Source organism: Rhamphochromis sp. 'chilingali' (assembly GCF_963969265.1).
Source record: "Rhamphochromis sp. 'chilingali' genome assembly, chromosome: 1".
Taxonomy (NCBI): domain Eukaryota; kingdom Metazoa; phylum Chordata; class Actinopteri; order Cichliformes; family Cichlidae; genus Rhamphochromis; species Rhamphochromis sp. 'chilingali'.
The window spans coordinates 18,917,177-18,935,596 of NC_137929.1; the positions used below are offsets into that span (position 1 = coordinate 18,917,177).

The window sequence follows — 18,420 nt, forward strand, 5'->3', positions numbered from 1 at the left end:
GTCTTACAAGACATTGAAATAAAAACTTTGCCCACTAGGGAGTGACACCATTTCTTTAGCTGGACTGGACAGAGGGAGGTCCATAGCAACATGTTAAAACTTAAACCTTCAATCGTTTATAAAATTTGAAAACTTATCATTTAAGTTTGTTCATCATGTGTCACGCTAAAACGACAACGCACTAGAGATGACCAAAAATATTTGTCACGATATACATTTGAAAATTTGCGATAACGATATAACTGACGATATAATTGACACTAGACAAAATACTTTACAACTCCACAACTTTATTAGTGCAAAAAACCCCATCAATGTATTTTCACTTAAACAAGCAGCTGTTTTTTTATGCGCATTAAAGTTATATAAAATTTAACAGTGCAAATGCAAATTCCTTGCTGACAGTTTAACCAGAAGGCATTTCCAGTGGAAATTGGCCGACATATCCTCAGCATAACCATGTATAATATCCACAAAACCTAAAAAGAGGTTATACACACACAATACGGTAATATTATGTTGAAGCACAGTACGTATCACTCAGCAAGGCTCCTGCCTACGGTACCCGTAATACTCCGACAATCCATCAAGGAGTGGGTTTGTAGCTTAGCAAAGTTGTACTGAAACATTTGACAGATTTTCGAGCGCCGTGTACGACATAAAATCGTTTCGAGGTCAGTAAACACAACCAGAATTCATACATAAGGCACACGGGATTATAAGGGGCACTGTCGATTTTCAGAAAAATCAAAGGATTGTGTTTAAGTAATAACGACGGCCCGCTAGCATGTGCTACCAAAAATAGTGCTTTGTTGTGTATCTGATGGATGAAAGCTAACCCAGTGCCACACCACTGAAGTTGCAGCATTTTTACAAACCAATTCTGGTTCATCCGTTTCATTCAACGATCCGCTTTCGCCCTTCTCATTCTGCGTCACCGCCATGCTTTTTCCGCCATGTGCATATGAAAACAAAGGCCATGTGCATGCACGTTTTACACATATTCTATCGCAATACTTCATTTTCTTATCGTTGCCCAACATTATACCGGTATTACCGTGAACAGTATGATATGGCCCAGCCCTACAACGCACTCAGAACATTTTCAGCTGTTTTCCCCGACGTTTCCTGTTAAGCCCCTGTCTAGTGAAACTTGACACTTCCTCGAGATGTTACACATTAAAACAATTTAAAACAGCTGCAGAGCTTTGACTATTGCTGAAGTCAAGATCATCCTTGTAGTATGCCATATTTCTTGTGTTTGTTTGTTTTTTCTCCTTTCATCTTGTCCCCACAAACTGACCACACATTTGTCTTAATGTCTTGCATCTTGGAGGGAAGGACATGTTTTGGGTTTCTAAAGGGGAACTACTTTTTGCCTAGTGCGGTTTAACTCTTCTTTATAAATGGGAGATGGTGCATTGCAGAGGCACACACACACACGGGTGCTTACACACATATTTGCAGACAGAAAGAAGGAGGTTCTATGATCCCTCAATGGGCTTTCTTGTGGCATTATCCTTTATCTGCCCCTCCAGTACCCCCAGTTTTATAGTCATCTAAACCTTTGATGTGAAGCTCTTTATGATAGCACAGTTCACTTTAGTGCTGTGAGCTAGTCAGGTATTAACCTTTCCTATGAGAGTTACAGAACTGCAGCATAGAGTATTAAATACTTGTTCATATGTGATATAATTGGTTACAAATCTAGGAAAATGCAGAAAGTTAAAGTCAAGGTCAAGGTCTCAGTTCTTCCCATATCTTATCTGCGTACCTGCTGTCAAAGAGTGGCTCTTGTGTATTACTACATTTTAGTAACTTGTTTGTAGCAACTTTATATATTCACTGCTTCACTGAGTAAATGGGTTAAATGCAGAGATGAATTTCCCCACGGGGATCCAAAAAGTATACATTATTACATTATTACATTATTAATATTATTATATACACAGACTGTGAGTGGCATAAAAATGCATATATCCCAGTGAAGTCAACCAACTGAACTTTGAACCCTCGAAGTTTCATGGTGAGGTCCTAGGTCAATGTCTTTTTCACTCTTACCAAGCAATGGGGCTGTAGTGCACAAACAAGTTCAACCAGCGGTTTTAATACTAAACTACTCTATAGTACTTTTCCCCTCACACACACTGACACTGCTCCTTTGTCTATAGCAGCTGTATTGCTTTCAAACCTGTATTCTGTGTTTTACTGCTTGCCATTTTTCTAATATGGTTTTATCTTTCTTTGTAAAATTAGCAACTCTGCTTCCAGCAATCCTATCCATAATTGTGATTGATCATATTCATGTAAGCCTGCAGGGGAAACCCTCGGCTATTTTAGTGAAATGATAAAAAGCTTTGTGTGACTGCTTATCCTGATTGCTGATTGCAATCAGGATAGGGTAGGTAGGCGATAACAGATATCAGATACCCCAGGTTAGGGCTGGGCCATATCATACCGTTCACGTTAATACTGGTATAATGTTGGGCAACGATAAGAAAATGAAGTATCGCGATAAAATATGGGTAAAACGCACATGCGTAGTGCCTTTGCTTTCATACGTACATGGCGGAAAAAGCATGGCGGCAATGGAGAATGAGAAGGGTGAAAGTGGATCGTTGAATGAAACAGATGAACCAGGATTGGTTTGTAAAAATGCTGCAACTTCAGTGGTGTGGAACTGGGTTAGCTTTCGTCCGTCAGATACACAACAAAGCACTATTTTTGGTAGCACATGCTAGCGGGCCGTCGTTATTACCGTGTTTTTTGGAAAATACGGCACACTTAAAATCAATCCTTTGATTTTTCTGAAAATCGACAGTGCCCCTATAATCCCGTGTGCCTTATGTATGAATTCTGGTTGTGTTTACTGACCTCGAAATGATTTTATGTTCACGGCGCTCGAAAATCTGTCAAATGTTTCAGTACGACTTTGCTAAGCTACAAACCCACTCCTTGATGGATTGTCGGAGCATTACGGCTACCGTAGGCAGGAGCCTCGCGGAGTGATACGTACTGTGCTTCAACATAATATTACCGTATTGTATTTAGGTTTTGTGGATATTATACGTGGTTATGCTGAGGATATGTCGGCCAATTTCCACTGGAAATGCCTTTGGTTAAACTGTCAGCAAGGAATTTGCATTTGCACTGTTCATTTTTATATAACTTTAATGCACTTAAAAAACAGCTGCTTGTTTAAGTGAAAATACATTGATGGGGGGTTTTTTGTGGAGTTGTAAAGTATTTTGTCTAGTGTCAATTATATCGTCAGTTATATTGTTATCGCAAATTTTCAAATGTATATCGTGACAAATATTTTTGGTTATATCACCCTGCTCTACCCCGGGTATGATAAACTGGATTCAAAGGCCCCAAAAGAATGTCCAGCTTTATTGATCATACTCAGTGCGTTCTCATTAGCAGTCCTGAGGCAAGTAATTAGTCATTAAGAAGCCAAAGATAGACTTCAGTGCAGTTGGTTAGCAGAAAGAGTTGAGCTTAAGCAAATCCAAAGAAATGGATTTCTCTTGCTGTTATAACTTCTGTTATGTGAAGATTTTCATTGAACCCACTGCAGAATGTAAAAGTTTATGAAATGCATCTTTCATAGCTTGAAGGATTTGTGTACTTGCACAGGATGTTTTGGGCCAAATGCAGTCAGTGAGTTAGTTAGAACACCTGAAGCAAATAAATAAATAAATGAAGCAAATAAAAATGTTGAGATACTATATCTAAATAGTAATTCACCCAAAGTATCCTTATAGCCAATCCCGGCAATAACTCTCCACTTAGGAAAGAAAGGATAAAGAATTTCTCTGTACCTAAGATGTTTTATATAAATGTAAGTCTATGCAGATATCTGCCTTCTTGCCTTTCAGTGCTTTATTCTGCCAAAGCTACAAAAGACTCCACAAGCTGAGCTGTTTTTTCTTTCTTCTTTCTTCTTTATTTTGTTGCTTTGTTTGTTCTCTTGTTGGTGCAGTTGCTTTTTAAGGATTTATATCAGCACCACTTTAACAGTGAAGATTGCTGAATTTTTTTTTGTTTTTATTTTAACCTCCTAGGACCTGGCGCCCACATATGTGGACATCACGTTTTGGGTTATTTAGACCAAAATACTCAATTGTGCTCTACAGGGGCGCTTACGAGGACATTATACTGCTACTGTTCTATCGAAATTTTAAATAAATATCCTTATATGTGGCTCTCATTTTTCTTAGAAACAAAAATCAGGTAAAAAAACCAAAACAAAACTGGTAATTCTTTGTTTTTACATTCACCGGGTCCCAATCAGCCCAAATATCAAAGAGAAATTAAAAATGCATGCCGTGGAAGAGCTCGGGTCTTAGGAGGTTAAAGTTAAACCCAGATTGCTGGTGTTCTCTGTTAGATGGGTAAAGATCAGAATGATTCTTTTTCTTTCAGTATCTTTTTTCTGCATAAAGTCCTATGACAAAACTGTGAAGTTGCATTTTTATTATCTTATCTGGAATTCTGATCCTTATACATGTCATTATGTGTGTGTATATTGTGTTGTGGCTGGTATTATTTTCGGCTCATTTGGATGCAGCACCACTTTCTGTCTTGGTCTCCCTTTGAATTTGTTGTAGATGCCACTTGGCAGAGGCAGTACTGGATAATTTGCAATGCAGATGTTGTGTATTTTCTCGCATAAACACAGACACACAGTGCCTGCTGCTGAGTCACATGGCACAGTCCACCATACACACTGTTGCCCTGAAGCTTTCTACCATTTACTGAGCTCCAGTGATGACCCATCACAGCTTCAAAAGTCAGGGAAAGAAAGAAGGCACTTTTAAAAGATATGTGAGAAACAATAAAGCCAATGTTAGAGAAGAAATGAGGCCACACTAAATGCTCAGTATTTCTGGCATATGCCTCTGCTCACTGACAGTCAGCTCAGTTGTTACGCAGTCCTCTGGTACATCCGGTCTTTTATTTTTGGTACTTTTTTTAATAACCTCCTCTATGGGCTCAAGCTGGTCCTGTTTGACAGGCATTCACCTGTCATGTCAAGGATTTGAATGCATGCTGTGCTTGTCCTAATTGTACCAGGGTTCAAGTGATATTCATTGTTTTTAAGCTAATGCTGAATACTCTTAAAAGGTTGATCAAGCAGGAGACCATGGGCTAGTTCTAACATGCTGGGTGATGTTAGCAAGATCTTGAGAATGTTCACCATGTGGCCATAACATGTTAGTGTGCTAACTTTGTTAATTAGCACTTCACATGATGCTCATGGGAATGCTGTCAGTTTTGCAAGTATTATGTCATCAACCAGAGGGGTTAGATCAGCGGTCCCCAACCCCCGGGCCTCGGACCGGTACCGGTCCGTGAGTCATTTGGTACCAGGCCGCGAGAGTTGAGGCTCAGGTGTGAAATGTGTGGTTTTCAGGGTTTTTATCGGTTTTCAGCGTTATTTTGTTATCGTTTTTATCGTTAATTTGGTTTTCCTGGGTCTTTTCACGTGTGTTATCAGTAAATCTTCTTTTTTCGGTACCGGTACTAGTTTTATTTTTTTGTATTTATCCGCGACACCTTAAAAGCCGGTCCCTGAAAATATTGTCGGGCATAAACCAGTCCGTGGCGCAAAAAAGGTTGGGGACCGTTGGGTTAGATAATGTCCTCAGGTCAGAAGAGTGACCGCAGCACCATAGAGTAAAACTCTACGGTGCTGTTGTAGCTGTAAAAGCAGAGGTAATAATGAGAGTTCTTCTGGTGAACTGAACTAACATTTTTATATCATTTAATTTGTGCACTGTTCATGAATACAGTACCTTCATAGGCACAAATTGTACAATTTCATTGTTCCACTGTGACATCACCCATTGTGCTGTTGGACTCCTAATTTTGAAGCTTTAACATTAGTTTTTGGTGTTACCATGTTGGTTACTTGAAGCCAGTATTTAGGATAAAAGCGATAACTTTAAGTTATCAGCTAATGCCAGTTAGCTTGGTTAGCAGGTTGCAATCATAAACTCGGTCCAATGCCAAAAAAAGTCACACTGATTCATTATAGGAGAACCATTAATGTTGCTAACTGTCACAGCATTTCACTCAGAACATTTTATCCTGACTTTTCGATGTTGCAAATATGTAAAGTCTAGGAGATCGCCAGAGAAAACTCAAACCTTTAAAAATGCCTGTCACTATTGCAAATTAAGAACTCAGATGCAAGATGTTGAGATGTTTTGCCAAACATTCATTAAACTCTTAAGAAATGTTAACTTAAGAAAATGTATTATTAAATTTCAGTTTTATTTATGTAACACTAAATCACAACAGCAACTGTCTCAATGTGCTTTATATTGTAAGGTAAAAACCCTATAATAATACAAATAAAACAGAGAAAAACCCAACAATCATATGACCACCTATGAGCAGGCACTTTGGTTACAGTGGGAAGGAAAAACTCCCTTTCAACAGAACGAAATCTCCAACAGAACTACGCTCAGGGAGCGGCGTCCGCGACTAGTTGGGCGTGAGTGTAGTGCTTTAATGGAGTGATGCAGTAATATGAGGTTTTTAAGATAAGATAGGACCTGATTATTCAAAACCCTATATGTGTACACGTAGTGTACACGTCCTGATAAAAAACAACTCCAAGATTCCTCACAGTGTTACCGGAGGCCCAGGTAATTCCATCCAGAGTAAAAGTTATTATGATAATGGCAGAATATTCCTCTCAAATCGTCTGGTGGTTCAGTTGTATTATAAACGCCTGGCTTAGTACCTAATGAGTAATTACTTAACCACTGAGGAAGTGGCCATTGTTTTATGGAGGCCCAAAACATGGAGAGGATCCAAAATCCTTACCATTACCCTAAGGTGACCCTACACCTGCTGAATAAAGAATGACCTCATTGTTTCTTTACACTGTGCATACATTGTTCAGTTATATCACGCAACTATTTTGCTTTGGCAGTAAAGTATTGTTTATGGAGTCATGAAGCATCATTCAGAGAGTTAAGTCACGCTACACGTCGTCAGTCATTAAAAAGTGTTTATGCAAGTCAGGCAGGTAAAAGTTGCAGATCACCAACTAAATACATTTCATCTAAGTTGTCCTTAATTAGCAATATTGCTAGCTAAATGCTATGTTTACATTATTTATCCATTTATCTCTCTGTACAGTACATTAGATCTGTCCCTATGTGTCTGTCTATAAAGCAGGTTTGAATCGACAGCAATAAAACCTTATTTGGATATTGTTTAGATACCAGGTCAGATTAACTGGGGGAGTTAAAGACAGTTTCCAAATATAACTAACAACAACTAAGTAAGTGTTAGTTTAATCTGCAGGAGCAGTTATAGAAAATATTCTGAACCTTTGCATCACCAACCTAAAAATATGTGGGGAACAATATAATGATATAATAATAAATACTGTTTTGTTAAACGTCATCTTTTACCACCGAACAGACTGAAAACCAGTTAGCTTATCACTGAGCTGTGAGAAGTTATTTTGGTGTGTACTGGAAAGACTGGGACACACCCAGTGACAGATTACCATTCAGAGGTGTCATTCTCTTAAACCTCCACATCTATTTATAACAGATAGCTGCAATACCTCAGAGAGGTGAGAAAGAGAGGGAGAGAGAGAGAGTCATATGACCTACTGCTCATTCCACAGATAGTGACGGGCAGCACGCTCACTCTGTGCTTCCATCTGTAATTTCACCAGAGCTGCAGCGTGTTCAGAGGATGTGTTGCAACACTGTCAGTGTACTCTGAACAGATTTCTGGGATTTTGTCTGTAATTATTATCAGCAAAGGACGTAACAGTATATCGCATTTGGGCTGACAGCTGGAGGACAATGCCAGAGGAGAAAGGTAATAATGACCTTTAATATCCTTAAATGAGCCGTTTGTGATGCGTTCACCTGCCGGTACCAGAATTGATTGTATTTAATAATCACTTACCTTTTACAACCACTGGAATGCGGACTCATCACTCACATACTAAATACTATCGGGGTTTTTTTACTTTAATAACAGCAACTCAGACATTAGAACATAATTTTTAAGTTAGTTCTCGATACAGGGTGTTTGTGTAGGAATATATGTGCTTCTATTAAAATGAACTTTGAATACAACCAAGCCGCCCTCGTGTTATGCAATCCTGGTCTGGAGCTTAGGGCACTTTCTCTTTGAATGTGAATGTGAACGACAACAAGCCTGTGGCAGCAAGCTGAATGCTTATACTGCAGGTTGATATGCAGCCTGCCTGCAACATCCCTGGCAACAACACTGTTGTTTTGGTCCATTTCCCGCATCTCAAGCTCTGGGACATTAGCCATTTGGGCTGCTTACAAAGGTCTGAGGGCAGGTTGCTAAGAAGAAATCCCTATAATAATTCCAATACGTATTTACAGTGTTTTTGGTATTATACCAAATTATAGAGTTGTCATCTTTTGTGTTGTTTTATGTTTTATTGTGTAAATCATCTACTAATATTCCCATGTCTCTATGATGACTTATAGTTTGCAGTGAGAGTTCAAAACAAGCTTATCTGCAAGTAGTATGATAAATTACACATGTTTATATTAATAGTAGATTTGAATATATAAAGTTTAAAATTTAGCAGTAAAGAAAAAGGAGCTAAAGAAGCTTCTTATTCATTGTTGAGTTCAATGAAAGAAAGTGAGCTTACATTGTGTGCCTTTTCTTGGTCATTTTAAATGTATAGCATGCATACATACATGCAAGTGACAGCTTCACTCTCATTCGTGTGCACCTCAGTTAGCTCAAAGCTGAGTCAATGCCCATTTTTGCAGCGTTAAAGGTTTTTTCACCAAAAAAGATGCCGCTAGTATCTCTTAAGAAAAGCTAGTACCTACAGGGTAAAAAGACATGTACACTTCCTCACCTGCCCATGGTGAGGAAGTGTACCATGACCTTAGCTATATCACATTTACAGTTTTATCTGCTGTTATCAAAAAACATAAACATTACACAGTCACTGGTTAAATGGATCTAAATCAAAAGAATGAGAATAGTGAGCCAAGTGGCTATTTCAGACGCAGGTAAAACAGAGCAATTCAGCTGATTTTACTACAACCTAATATATCAGACAAACTTAAAGATATCATTATGGATATTGAGATGGGAGCTCCAGGATTTTATATAAAATTGGTTAAATTCAAGTAATAAGTGCTGCATATTTATCTTTTAATAACAAGCATCGGAAACATGTCACATTTTGAGAAGTTTTATTTACAAAAAAACAAAAACAGAACTCGTTATAAGCGTGGCCAGCTCTGAAACAGCATCAAGATTTTGGCTCCCTGTAACTGGCTTGTTGAGTTTAAGCCAATTTAAACCTGATACTGTATGTTATTATGTAAGGTAATATGACATGACTAGAATATTTTGTTTGTTCGTGTTTTTGATTAATTTTGACTGACTTGTAGCTATACCTATCACATAAATGTCATGAAGTTAAAATATGATGCAAAAACATAAAATACTACTACAGTATCTCAGTACAACAAAGCTTAAGTACTGGAGTAAATATAGTTTTCATTACTGACCTCCACCCAATTGGCTGTAAAGAGAAGCCTTACTGCCATTCCTCATAAACACCCTGTAAATGTCTCCTGCTCTCCACTGCCTTCTTTTCCAAATTCAGCTAAAGCGTGTTGCTTTGTTAACACAGAGGCACTACTTTTTTGTATAGAGCTGCATTGCCATCACAATGTGACAAAGCTTGTTAAGTTTGATGGTGAGGGTACACACACACACACACACACACACACACACACACACACACACACACACACACACACACACACACACTTCCATTTCTACATTGATGCATATATGTAGAAGACATGTACACAAGAATGCACTACAGATATGAGAGGTAAACACTGAGTCAGTAGGAACAGACATACACTCCACTCTAGGCTGTGTCTCAGTCCCCACCAAGGACAGTGTATCCTGGATGTGTGATGTAATGGTTGGCTTGCTCTCAGCAGTCACAACGACGCCTGTCACTATTCCAGACTTGCCAGTAAACAAACCATCTGTGTGCTGGTCGCTTTACTAGCACTACTATGACATTTCATAATAAGAAATAAAACCAGAAATTACAAAGGTCAAATAAAGCTGGTGTTATTCTTTTCTGTTCTGTCACAATCTGCCCTGACCCTAGCGCCTCACATGTTAGTAACCAGTATGTGCAAATCACTCTAAACCTCACTGGTTCCTGTTGAAAATATAAATCTGTTAAATGTGTCAAAATGTGCATTTTTTAAAAAGGCTTACTACTTTTATATAACAAGTGGAAAATAGCACATTTATTGAAGACTGTTTTCAGCTGTGTATAAATATAAATGTAGTCAGCTAGTATGGTGTATGTGGGATGTGACTCACTCCAACAATGGAGCTCTATCACATGGGCCTTAGATAAACATAAGTGCAAAGTTTAAGTCATTGGTAAAAATATAAATCTGCATTTCTTATTAAAAGTCAGTGTTTTTTCTTTTATTCGGTCTGTTGATGCCAACTAAATACTGATCAGTAGTATTACTTGTAGCACTATTACTGTTTCCTAGTACTTAGGAAACAGTATTAGCATTCACTCTGTATGTTTTTTTTCTACTTGAAAAAAAAATTGCTTAAATCTACTTTTAGTTTGGATTTGGTCTCCACCAAGTCCCCGAGAAAAGATCTGATTCTTTAGCTAAAAATTAGTCTTCTATGTTTAAGTAAGTGTGCCATAAAAGCACAGACTAAAACAGTGATCAGTCTCACTTCACTTTAAACATACAGTTTGTGTGTCTCAGTGACCCTTGAAATTAAAGTTATAGCTCTCTCCTTTGAATGGTGGTCTAAAAGTAGCTTTTCAGATTCGATCCATAATGGCTGCTGAGTTGTCAGACTGTTTCTTGATTGGTTCTAGAAGGTTTTTGATTTTACTCATTGTTCTTTAAAAAAAAAATCCTGTCCTGTTTGGCACCTTCTGCAAGGGGGTGTTAATAAAACGATAGAGTCGGTGTACTTTATGTTCTTTCATTCTCAATAGACCCCGTCTGGTCAGTGTTATCAAAGAAATATTAAGTATTGGTTTTAAATTGTTGTTTCACTCAACACATGGTCAACTATGGCAATTAGTGCTTTTAAATTCCGTTACAATGAAATTGTATAGTAACAGGCGAATCATGTGTGATTGAGATCAGTGTGCACACTCAGTGACTATGTTTACATTCGTGCAGTTCAATGTAGAGTTGTCCTGTGGATTGTGATAACAGGTTTGAGCCCAACTACTGCTCCCCTCTCAAACACATCTTCAAGCTGTGACCATAATTTATCCTTCCTTTATCCTAAGTCTTTCATCCTGTCCAGAGTTTCCTTCCAGAGTTAACATATGAGTATACTGTGTACACCTATATGGTTATGTGCTGAGCAGTTTAGTGACTGCTGAAGTGATCAAAAAGCTCTCCAGTGGCTGGACCATTAGGATGGATGAGATTCTCGAGTTCCTCAAGGCTCTGGATGTTGACGCACTGTCTTGATTGCCTCTACAGAATTGAATGGGAATCGAAGACAGTGTCTCTGGATTAGAAGACCAGCAAGTTGTCTGCCAATCAAGGATCCCTTCTGTTATCAATAATGACATATTTTCTAAAATTTTCTAAAAATATAATAAAATACCATCAAAAAAGAGGCAGTAGATTATTCACTGACTCTGTGAGATATTCCTCTTTAAGAACTTTTTTATTCAACTTCAATAGCCTTCAGGTTCATACTGAAGACATGTGAGGGCAAGAAAACTGACCTCAGCTGTTTAAGGTCAAAGTCATGAAATGGGAGATGGAACCTTTGGACAAGCTGGAGGTACGCTATAAAGCTTACATATAGTTTACACACAGTGTGCTCGTTACCTTGCACTGTTTTATAATGAGGCAAATTCATGGACATATTACAGTGCAGCCTCCTGCAGTAACACATGGGATCATATCGGTGGGTTGTCATCCACGTGGAATAAGCCAGCTGTCACAGGAAGGGCAAAGAATCATATGCTCTCACACAAAGGCCACATTCAGACGAAGGCATAGTAGTTGCCTATTCTTGCTCTGCTTTGTGCCATTATGGTGGTTTATGACTGCTTAAATAATGTCCTGGTGGTTATTCTGGTTACTTGAATAATACATAGCATTATGAAAACTGGTAGTCAGCACTTGTACTTTTCTGTTTGCCTTAACTAAGCCAGCAAAAGTATTCTGGTGTCATCTGCCAGAGAGGTTGAAGGTCTGCTTTTTGTAGTGTTTGACCTCATGGTCAGAGATCCACTGCCGCATGGGTCAGGTTGCAGGCACCATTGCAAAGGTGGATGTGACGGCTTAAAGCAGGGAAAATCCTAAATCATAATGTCTGACTAAATTCAAAAAAACTGCATGTTCCTCTTTTTACCACTGGGGTTGTATTCAGTGAACTTTGCCAATGACGCTTGCCTTGCGTCTTTTTCTTGGCTTCTAACAAGGGTGAGATAATGGAGGGAGTGTTCTGTTAGGGTGAAGGACAGGAAACTCTTTAGCAATGAAGTAATGGCAATTTCAAAGTAAAGCAAGGTGTCAGCAGCCCGTAGAAAATCTCACATGTTGTTGATCATATTATTTAGGCATGTAACTTTAAGAGGATGTGAATACACCCAATAAAAGTATTTGAATTCCAGAATTTAGTTTAATAGGTTTCCTAAACATTCCGGGCTATTCTGGATTTTCTGAGCACTTACCACTTTGGTCAGAAATTTGACACTTAGACCTCTGGTGCAGAGACTATTCTGACATAGTCAATGTTTTATTCAAATACTAAAAGAAATAATCTGGTAACAATCACTAGTGTTCTTAAACCTCTGTTGTCATGCAAAGTTGATTTTGTATTACTTCAGAAATGTTCCACATTCATTAAAGAAACGTAGTTTATTGACACCGTGATATTCCACCTAAAAAAACACTGTCAATCTGTGAACACCTGGGTAGCTACGTAGATTTTCTAGAAGATGCGTTGCAGCATCCTAAGTACATTTTAGCATGTTCTAACAATTTAAAGTAATTGTCATGGCTGTGTGGCAGGCAGGCAAGCAGGAGTGGTGGACCCAAAATGCAGAACTCAGACACGGAAGTGAAACTTAAAGCACAGCTTTATTGCTGGAAAAAACCTCGTACTAACTAAACTCACCAAAAGACAAACAAAAGTCTGAACAGAGGAACCGAGGACTGAAACACTGGAAAAGAAATACTAAATTGGAGCAGGAGACGAAACGCAGGAGCAGGAGACGAAACACAGCTAGTTGAGGGTACGATGCGACAGGGAACACAGGAAAACACAGGGCTTATATACACAGGGAGTAATCAGGGAATGGAAAACAGGAGGGAGACACAGCTGGGAGGGTTTGGGCTAACGAGACATGGGGAGCAAAGCTAGACCCGCTGAGATGAGGCACAACCTTTCACAATAAAACGGGAAACAAGAAACAGACACAGACTTGACACTGAACTGAACTTATACTAAACGAGAGACACAACCTAAGAACTAATCCCTCACAAAGAATAACTGACACATAGAATAATACTAATAAACAAAGCATGACAAAAGGATCAGAATACAAACCATAATACAAAGGAATATAAGAACTGAAAATGCTGGGTCAAAATGACCCAGGACCGTGACAGTAATAGTTGAAAGAATTTTCATTGATCCTTTCATGCTTTTTACAAAGATTTTACAAAGATTTTCAAATGTGTGAAGAAGAAAATGAAAAGTCCCCAAGGTCAGCAGCTCAGCAACCTCAAAGTACTACTGCTGTGGTTCTGTGAACATAATGATCTCCTGCCCACCCCTGCTGCCTCTGCAGATGGTTCACACAAGGAATGCTGCAGAGCATCATGGGATCCCTGTGAGTGTGAGGGAGCACTATTTTTAGGAGCTGGACCATGGCTTCTTGAAAAGGCATTAGAGATAAGGCGCTTATATGTGGCAGCAATGGCCTCTGCGTATTATACACACATATTAAATATATCTATATCTATTTATATATATAGTGTATGTATATATATATATATATATATATATATATATATATATATATATATATATATATATATATATATATATATATATATATATATATATATTAGGGGTGCAACGATATTCGTATCGATATTGAACCGTTCGATACAGTGCTTTCGGTTCGGTACGCATATGTATCGAACAATACAACATTTGTAATTTATTTTATCAATTTTCCTTCTGACGATGCTGTCTGTGTTGAGCGCTCAGTGAATCTGTGTTCGACTACTCCGCCTAGGCTGCACTGTCGAGCGCAGATCCACTGAGCGTTCAACACAGACAGCATAGTCAGAAGGAAGAGCGCAGGGCAAGCTAGCGAGACAGAAGTTAAGCTCTCCTTGCAACAGGCAAATTGAACATCATTCAGATCTGGCGTTTGGAATTATTTTGGTTTTCATGTGACGTATGACCCTGAAGGTAAGCGAGTCATGGACTAAAGTAAAACAGTATGTTGAATGTGCCATGCAATGCTCAATTACATTGGTGTGAACTAGTGTGTTAGCGCAGTTAGCTCGTTAACGTGTTGGCCGTCTAGCCCCATGCATGGAGTGATCGGCGGTAGCTCATTAACGGAGATTTGCCGTGTTGTGGCGTTAAGGTAATTTCAACGAGATTAACCTGAAAGCACTAGTGGGAACACAACGAATATGACTGCACATTTACGCCGACATCATCGTAGTGCAAAGACAAGTGGAAGCAGACAAAAAAAAGCAAGCATGCTACTAACTTTAGCCGAGTCATTTAGACAGCTGTTAGCACATGATTCTCCTTATGCTGCTGAGAATATAGCCCAGAAGAAGCGGATAGTATAGCTTTTATTTTGGAAAGAGACATTTCTCTGTAATAAACTCTCTTTTCCAAAGATGAGTGATTCCTCAATCAGATACAGGGCTCGCAATATCGCTAGCCCGACGTCCCGGAGCTAGCGATTTTTTCAGTCGGGCTACCAAAATCTATCTCTTCCCTGCCCGTCGGGCTATTGTAGGAAAAATATATGTCAATGCTTTTGCATTCTTTCGGAAATGTAGCTGGGTAATTATGTCATTGGCATCGGTGAGCCACTGTCAATATGTGACATATTGAAGTCGCGTTTGAATTTGCGCTTGTTTTTTTGCTTTCACTTTGCAATCGTGCGAACTGTGTATAGAGAGCGACAGCACTGATCTGTGAGTGATGATAATTTGTGCACCAATTCCTCTGACATCGTCTTATTAATCGTTAGCTTACTATGCAAACATGACAAGTGAAATCTCCCGCAGCTTAAACATGTGAGAGGTTGATCGCGCAGAGAATCGCTGAGCTTATGTGAGTGAGTGTGTAAAAGCATTTCAGTTCTGCTGAGCCAAATAAGACAGGTCAGGGTGAAGAAGTGACAGCCAAAGAAAAGCTTACCACAAAACGGAGAAGTTATGACAAATCAGACTATGAGGCAAAAAGAAAGTGCAGCTTTATGGTTTCATGGACAAAAGAATTTCTGTGGCTGCAATATGATGAGCTAAATAACCAGGGCTGCACATAAGTGGTCCGCAGGTGTGCATTCGCTGTCAAAATAAAAAACACGCACAAGGGTTAGGGTTAAATTCAAAAACTGTACTTTTGAGTTAAAATATATATTTATAATTTTAATAAATGACAAATTAAAAATGCATGAACATTTTTTTGTATCGAAAAAATATCGAACCGTGACACCAAAGTATCGAACCGAACCGTGAATTTTCTGTATCGTTGCACCCCTAATAAATATATATATATATATATATATATATATATATATATATATATATATATATAAACACCCAGCACGCCCCTGCGGGCGGTTTATCCTTCAAGCTCGGGTCCTCTACCAGAGGCCTGGGAGCTTGAGGGTCCTGCGCAGTATCTTAGCTGTTCCCAGGACTGCGCTCTTCTGGACAGAGATCTCCGATGTTGTTCCCGGGATCTGCTGGAGCCACTCGCCTAGCTTGGGAGTCACCGCACCTAGTGCTCCGATTACCACGGGGACCACCGTTACCTTCACCCTCCACATCCTCTCGAGCTCTTCTCTGAGCCCTTGGTATTTCTCCAGCTTCTCGTGTTCCTTCTTCCTGATATTGCTGTCATTCGGAACCGCTACATCGATCACTACGGCCGTCTTCTTCTGTTTGTCTACCACCACTATGTCCGGTTGGTTAGCCACCACCATTTTGTCCGTCTGTATCTGGAAGTCCCACAGGATCTTAGCTCGGTCATTCTCCACCACCCTTGGGGGCATCTCCCATTTTGACCTCGGGACTTCTAGGTTATATTCGGCACAGATGTTCCTGTACACTATGCCGGCCACTTGGTTATGGCGTTCCATGTATGCCTTGCCTGCTAGCATCTTGCACCCTGCTGTTATGTGCTGGATTGTTTCTGGGGCATCTTTACACAGCCTGCACCTGGGGTCTTGCCTGGTGTGATAGACCCCAGCCTCTATGGATCTTGTACTCAGAGCTTGTTCTTGTGCTGCCATGATTAGTGCCTCTGTGCTGTCTTTCAGTCCAGCTTTGTCCAGCCACTGGTAGGATTTCTGGATATCAGCCACCTCCTCTATCTGCCGGTGGTACATACCGTGCAGGGGCCTGTCCTTCCATGATGGTTCCTTGTCTCCCTCCTCTTTCTTGGGTTTCTGCTGCCTGAGGTATTCACTGAGCACTCGGTCAGTTGGGGCCATCTTCCCAATGTATTCTTGGATGTTCCTTGTCTCATCCTGGACTGTGGTGCTGACACTCACCAGTCCCCGGCCCCCTTCCTTCCGCTTAGCGTACAGCCTCAGGGTGCTGGACTTGGGGTGAAACCCTCCATGCATGGTCAGGAGCTTTCTTGTCTTTATGTCAGTGGCTTCTATCTCCTCCTTTGGCCAGCTTATTACCCCAGCAGGGTACCTGATCACGGGCAGGGCGTATGTGTTGATGGCCCGGATCTTGTTCTTACCATTCAGCTGACTCCTCAGGACTTGCCTGACCCTCTGCAGGTACTTGGTGGTTGCAGCCTTTCTAGCGGCCTCTTCATGGTTCCCATTTGCCTGCGGGATCCCCAGGTACTTGTAACTGTCCTCTATGTCTGCAATGTTGCCTTCTGGTAGTTCAATCCCCTCAGTTCTGACTACCTTCCCTCTCTTTGTTACCATCCGACTACACTTCTCCAGTCCGAACGACATTCCAATGTCATTGCTGTATAGCCTGGTAGTGTGGATCAGTGAATCGATGTCTCGTTCACTCTTGGCATACAGCTTGATGTCATCCATGTACTGCTGTTCTGCATAGGCCTGAACCCCCCCCTCAGTGAGATCATATATATATATATATATATATATATATATATATATACACATACATACATACACATATATATATATGTATGTATGTATGTATGTGTGTGTGTGTGTGTGTATATATATATATATATATATATATATATATATATATATATATATATATATATATATATATATATAGATAGTGTGTGTGTTGCATTGCACAGATAGTGTTTCCTACCCGACCGCGACCTTTGGGATAACAGCATCAGTAGCGCAGTAGCGCCTGTCAGCCAACGCAGGCACCAGTGAAACTGATTGATGATGGGGACAACTGGCCCCCTGGAGAAGATCAGATACTGGCAGGAGTAGCGGACTCCTGGGGAAGACTCTCCACTCACAGCATAGTAACTTTCTGTCTTCCTTCACAGAATAGAAATTTATTACATTTTCACAAATGAATTATTTCAAAATCCCCGTACTTCCACTCTCAACCTTTAACCTCTGCAGTGGTTGTTACTTGCAGGGACAGAAATGACTTGGTCAGAAATATATACGAGTGCACTTTGTGAATTTCTTTTTAAGATTTATTTTTCATTTAATCATTGGGTGATGTTAAATGAAGGATTATGTGGTCCATTCTGAGAAATAGTTTCATTTTCATTTTTACAAAAAATGGTAGTATCTCCTGGCAGTCATGCTATCAAACTGGGCTAAATAGAATTACTGCAAAACAACTGATGATTAATTGTTAGATTGATTATTTGGCATTTTTAAACACGAAGATGAAAATAGCAACCGATCAAGGATCTTAGCAGTTATTTAACATGGATGGAGCAGACCACTCTTTATTTATTTTTGTCAGCTAACTGCATCAAATATAAACAGTAAATTGCTCAATCCCTGCACAGACAGAATATTGAACCCTTATCACATACTGCTACAAATGTCTTCTGACAGCCTGAATGCCTGGTTCAACTTGCCAGATTTTACATCTGGTAAAAATGATCAGCTCCTGTCTCTTCCTCACCCCTGCCTTCCTCTTC

General features: G+C 39.6%; 1 protein-coding gene across 14 annotated transcripts in view; it reads left to right on the top strand.

Moving 5' to 3' along the window:
- The window catches only part of ablim2 (actin binding LIM protein family, member 2), a 98,143-nt gene that overhangs the window by 15,112 nt on the left and 64,611 nt on the right, over positions 1-18,420 (top strand). Inside the window, exon 1 of one of the 14 annotated variants that reach the window (XR_013973325.1) lies at positions 7,657-7,857. The exons of the other annotated variants lie outside the window; for them this stretch is intronic. The gene's annotated coding sequence lies outside the window, so the exon portion shown is untranslated. Of the gene's footprint in view, positions 1-7,656; positions 7,858-18,420 lie in introns of those variants that run through there. 14 annotated transcript variants of the gene reach the window in all.